This window comes from Balaenoptera acutorostrata, chromosome 1 (assembly GCF_949987535.1).
Source record: "Balaenoptera acutorostrata chromosome 1, mBalAcu1.1, whole genome shotgun sequence".
NCBI lineage: Eukaryota > Metazoa > Chordata > Mammalia > Artiodactyla > Balaenopteridae > Balaenoptera > Balaenoptera acutorostrata.
In genome coordinates, this window is record NC_080064.1 from 112447980 (window position 1) to 112454576 (window position 6597).

Below are 6597 nucleotides of genomic sequence, written 5' to 3' on the forward strand. Positions count from 1 at the left end.
GCACAAAAAGTAATAGCATACTACACAACAGGAAACAAACTTTTCAAGTAAATTTTGAGCCAAATTGATAGAGATTTACTTTCACAACTTCCTCTATAAAGTTGGTCAAAATACCTTGACAATGGTGGGGAACCTAGCACATCAGAAAAAAATTTTAACTAGCAAAAACGTGAATTCATTCTAATTCTTATAACCTCAACAAGAAATAAACACATGCTCTAAAGTAGAAGATAGACAGAGCTTCAAGAGGAATAAACCAAATGTGATCATGTAAACACCTCGAAAAAGTATATCAAGATAACTAAATTTTCATAATGCAAAAAACAATGAATTAAACTGATAAATCTGAGTAAAGAGTATATGGGAATTGCTTGTACTGTACTTGCAATTTTTCTATAAGTTTGTACTTATCAAACTAAATTACATCAAATTGAAATGATACCAAAATTTTAAAGTACTCATGGCAACCGAATGACTCTGTTAGTCACATCAAGAAGTGGGGAGGGGCACACGTAGAGCATAAAATGGGGCAGGGTGACCAGAAGGGGCAGAATGGCAGCCCACCGAGCTGGGTTTACCCTCCAAGTTAGCCCAGAGCCTGGCTCTGGGTAGAGACAATAAATATGAGTGCCCTACACTTACAGAGGCACCTTCTCTGAAAAATGCTTCTCCAGGAGGGAAATAAACTCCCAGGTAAGCAAAGAGAGGGGAAAAAGAGGGTGACATTGCTTTAAAGGATGGGAGGCACTGGGTCTAAAGGGATTCCATCCCCAGAGATGTGAAAAGAGCCTCAGATCCACTCTAACCTCTAAGCAATGATGAGGAGAAGAGGAGCGTGGGTTTCTTCACCTGGCAAACACTTCCTAGCCCTTCATATCTGCTAGTCACTGCTGGCCAGGCACTGGGGAAAGCAGCCATGAACAGGACAGACATGATACTGACCTCGCTGAGCTTACAGTCTGGGGAGGACACAGACGGGAAGGGCTCTCTGGTAAGGCAGGGACAGAGCTAAAAAGGCCAGGAAAGGAGAGGCATTGTTTCTTCTTGTTTGAACAAAATTAATCATCAGCTTTATCCTCAGTTTTGGCAAGCAGAATGTCAAATATCTTTTACGTCTAAGGGGGGAGGAAGACCTCTCCCTCAGTTATTCTGGGGTGCAAAGCTAGTCACTGGACCAGTTTTCAAAAAGTATCCCAGGGTTTTCAGGAAGTGAGACAGCAATCCCTCTATGCCTTCCCCCACTTTCCCGTCACAGCCTCCAAATTTGGCAGTTAGAAAAAGCTGTCAAGTTGGACTATGATGACCATGATCAAAGTGCCACGGTAGGAAGAGGTTATCAAGGCCTCTGAAATAAAATCTTTTGAAGTCTAGCCTGGTGACCTCCATTCAGTACCACAGACTCCCCTGCATGCTTTGTGTTAACCCAGTTACCATAGCAACATATACAGAAAGGAGCAGGGTCCAGGCCCCATATGGGGCACCACTGAGGCCTGGATGAGGACCTGGACCACCCCTGCATTGGTGGCCAGCAGTTTGCCCCTGAAACTGCACAGTCCAGGCTTCAATGACCACACCTTACAAATACAAGAAGCTACTGCTTTTGGGGGACAGGTGAGTGAGACCCCAGCTCCCTGCCCCTTTGGCTTGTGGAGGCAGAACAGATCCCAGCAATGGATTAAGAAAGCCCCTGGGGTTTTTGAGCAATTCAGGGATGGGGAGGTCGCAAGAGGAGAAACTGGACAGGTAGGAGCATGAACAAATGGCAGGAAAATAAGATGCTTGTAATGGTGTGTTTATCCGGAACTGAACAAATCATGTCACAATTCAATTTGCAATTTCATCCAGATTACTCAGCATCATGGACTAATTTGCCCTTCAGAATTAGACAACTGGCAGGGGTGGGGGGAGGGGTGTGATGAATTGGGAGATTGGGATTGACATATATACACTAATATGTATAAAATGGATAACTAATAGGAACGTGCTGTATATAAAAATAAATAAAATAAAATTCAAAAAAATAAAAAAATAAAGAATTAGACAACTGATGTTGAGACAAGGCCGTGATTATGTTAGGAAATCGGGTGTGGCAGAGACTGTCCAAGGTCACTGTTTCCTTTCTTTTTACTTTTTCAGGTGAAATTAACTGTTTTTTTAACAGCTTTATTGAGGCATAATTGATGTACAAAAACTGCACATATTTAATGCGTAAAACTTAATGAGTTTGGACATATGCAAACACCCATGATACCGTCACCACAATCGAGGTCATAAGCACATCCATCACCTCCAAAATTTTCCTTGAGTACCTTTAGTTTTGTTTTTGATTTCTGTGGTAGGAACACTTAGAGTGAGATTACCCGCTTAACAAACATTCGCGTGCACGATACCGCATCATTAACTGCAGTCACTGTGTTGTATAGCAGGTCTGTAGGTCTTTTTCATCTTGCAGGACTGTAAACTTATGTCATTGAACAATAATAGTCATGCTGCCTTTGAGGATGCCACTTGAAGGGGTGAGACTGATTAAATAACTCCGAAAGGATGCTTCTTTTTGTTTGTTTTCTTTCCCTCCCTTACTACTGCATTCCATATCGTTTTCAGACATACAAAAGACTACACATAGCATATGTCCATTATAAGACAAAATAAAACAACAAACATCTGCAAATCTACAGGAGGCCTTAGTCCTCTGGACGAAACCAGGTGATTGGCAAAATATTCCAGAAAGCAGAGAAGAAAGAAACTAAAGAATTTTTTGTTTGCTAAAAAATGTAATTCTCTGAGAGCCCCCAGACAAGCCAGCAGACTGGTCAGGTGTGCTTCAAGAATGATTTGTTACTAGCCAAGACATGGAAGCAACCTAAATGTCCATGGACAGATGAATGGAAAAAGAAGATGTGGTATGTATATACAATGGAATACTACTCAGTCATAAAAAAGAATGAAATAATGCCATTTGCAGCAACATGGATGAAACTAGAGATTTTCATACCAAGTGAAGTAAGTCAGAAAGAGAAAGACAAATGTCACATGATATCACTTATATGTGGAATCGAAACTGTGACACAGGGGGCAGAGTCAAGATAGCAGACTAGGAGGATGTAGAATTTGGGTCTCTGCACAACTAGGACACCTACCAGGCACCGGTGTGGAACCATGGACACCTAAGGGGATGGGAGGAACCCCCAGTGACCGGGTAGGATGTGGGGCAAGGGGGGAGTGAGGGGGGGAGGAAAAGTGGAGGTGGGATGGGACTGATGCCCCTGAGGGGCGGCTGAGGGAGGGGAAGACATCCCACATCCAAAGGGGGAAATTGGGGGACCATTGGGAGGGCAGAGGATCAAAAGGGAGTGTGGCCAGGTTTCCCCTGCCCACTTGGGCCCCCGGGAGTCTGCTGAGATCCCAGGCCTGATGCTCTGTCCACCAAGGCCCCCTCCAGCCTCACGGGTCCTGAGGGAGAGGGAGGGAAGGGGGAGCAAAAGTAAAGCCCAGACCTACAGGACTGGCACCCCTGAGGGGTGGCTGGGGGAGGGGAGGAGTGTTCCTAAACCCAGCGGGACCCACCCACGGTTAGGGGTCCAGTGGGAACAGGGGAGACCCTGGTGTAGACCCGGGGAGGAGGGACACAGAGGAACGGAAGGGAATGGGGCCAGTGCTTTCCCTGTCCACTTAGGCACCTGGGGAGCCCATTGGGCTCCCAGGCCTAATCCTCTGCCCTCGGAGCCTCCTTGCTGCCATGCAGAGCCCAAGCCCCGCCCCTACACTCCCACCAGGGCCCTACCTCTACACTCGGAGACCCCCTCTGAGACCCCCTCCAACCACACTGGGCCTAAACCCCATCCACATGCCCTCACCCAGGCCCTTACCTCCAAACTCTGGAACTCCACAATCCAGAGGCCCTCCTTTCCACGTGCTGCCTCTCCCGTTCCCCGCAGGTCCTAAGCAGAGGCTCTGCCTGCCAGATGCTTGAAAATCACCTGCCTAGGCCCCGCCCCCAGGGCCTTTTCTGGCTAAGTGGTCCTGAGCCTAGGCCCCGCCCCATGCTCAAATATCACTCCCCCACCCACCCAGGTCCCACCCATCCTAAACCCCGCCCCTGCCTAAGTTCCACCCCTGCCTAAACTCTGCCCGCATAGCCAAGGCTTTTTTTTTTTTCCGTTTTTCCTCTTTTAGATTGGGACTCTGTTTTACCTTGTTGATTCATTGTTGTTAATTCATTTATATTTTTTTTCCTAATAAATCTTTTATTTTTCTAATTTTATTTTATTCCTTATACTTTGTTATTGTTCTGCTCCTTTTGGCTTGTTCCCTCCCTTTTTTTTTCTTTTTTCTGTTGTGGTTTTATTTTTACCTTGTTGCAGTTGTTTCGATTATATTTTTATTTTTCCTAATATATATTTTACCTATTTTTATTTTGTTCTTTATTGTTTGTTATTGTATTACTCCTTTTTTTTTTTTTTTTTTTTTTTTTTTTGCCATGCCACAGGGCTTGTGGGATCTTGGTTCCCAGGCCAGAGGTTGGGCCCAAGCTCCTGTGGTGGGAGCTCTGAGTCCAAACCACTGGACTAACAGAGAACCTCAGACCCCAGGGAATATTAATCAAAGTGAGGCCTCCCAGAGATCCTCATCTCAGCACCAAGACCCGGCTCTATCCAACTGCTTACAAACTCCAGTGCTGGATGCCTCAGGCCAAACAATGATTAAGGCAGAAATACAGCCCCACCCATTAAAAAAAAAATGAAACGACAAAAAAATATGTTACAGACAAAGGAACAAGGTAAAAACCTACAAGACCAAATAAATGAAGACAAAATAGGCAACCTACCTGGAAAAAATTCAGAGTAATGATAGTAAAGTTGATTCAAAATCTCAGAAATAGAATGGAGAAAATACAAGAAACATTCAACAAGGATCTAGAAGAACTAGGGAGCAAACAAACAATGATGAACAACACAATAACTGAAATTAAAAATACTCTAGAAGGAATCAATAGCAGGATAACTGAGGCAGAAGAACAGATAAGTGAGCTGGAGGATAAAATGGTGGAAATAACTGCCAGGGAGCAGAATAAAGAAAAGAGAATGAAAAGAATTGAGGACAGTCTCAGAGACCTCTGGGACAACACTAAATGCACCAACATTCGAATTACAGGGGTCCCAGAAGAAGAGAAAAAGAAAGGGTCTGAGAAAATATTTCAAAAGATTATAGTTGAAAACTTCCCTAACATGGGAAAAGAAATAGTCAATCAACTCCAGAAAGCACAGAGAGTCCCATACAGGATAAACCCAAAGAGAAACATGCCAAGACACATATTAATCAGACCATCAAAAATTAAATACAAAGAAAAATATTAAAGCAGCAAGGGAAAAGCAACAAATAACATACAAGAGAATCCCCATAAGGTTAACAGCTGATCATTCAGCAGAAACTCTACAAGCCAGAAGGTAGTGGCAGGACATATTTAAAGTGATGAAAGGGGAAAACTTGCAACCAAGATTACTCTACCCAACAAGGAGCTCATTCAGATTTGATGGAGAATTCAAAATCTTTACAGACAAGCAAAAGCTACAAGAATTCAGCACCACCAAGCCAGCTTTACAACAAATGCTAAAGGAACTTCTCTAAGCAGGAAACACAAGAGAAGAAAAAGACCCACAAAAACAAACACAAATCATTTAAGAAAATCGTAACAAGAAGATACATATCAATAATCACCTTGAATGTAAATGGATTAAAGGCTCCAACCAAAAGACAGAGACTGGCTGAATGGATACAAAAACAAGACCCTTATATATGCTGTCTACAAGAGACTCACTTCAGACCAAGGGACACATACAGACTGAAAGTGAGGGGGTGGAAAAATATATTCCATGCAAATGGAAATCACAAGAAAGCTGGAGTAGCAATACTCATATCAGATAAAATAGACTTTAAAATAAAGACTGTTACAAGACACAAGGAAGGACAGTATATAATGATCAAGGGATCGATCCAAGAAGAAAACATAACAATTGTAAATATTTATGCAGCCAACATAGGAGCACCTCACTAAATAAGGCAAATGTTAACAGCCATAAAAGGAGAAATCGACAGTGACACAATAATAGTGGGGGACTTTAACACCCCAATTACAACAATAGACAGATCATCCAGACAGAAAATAAATAAGGAAACACAAGCTTTAAATGACACAATAGACCAGATAGACTTAATTGATATTTTTAGGACATTCCACCTGAAAGCAGAAGAATACACTTTCTTCTCAACTGCACATGGAACGTTCTCTAGAATAGGTCACATTTTGGGTCACAAATCAAATCTTGGAAAATTTAAGAGAATTGAAATCGTATCAAGCATCTTTTCCAACCACAACACTATGAGATTAGAAATCAATTACACGAAAAAAACAGTAAAAATCACAAATACATGGAGGCTAAACAGTGCACTGCTAAATAACCAAGAGATCACTGAAGAAATCAAAGAGGAAATCAAAGAATACCTAGAAACAAATGACAACAAAAACACGATGATCCAAAACCTATGGGACACAGCAAAAGCAGTTCTAAGAGGGAAGTTCATAGCAATTCAGGCTCA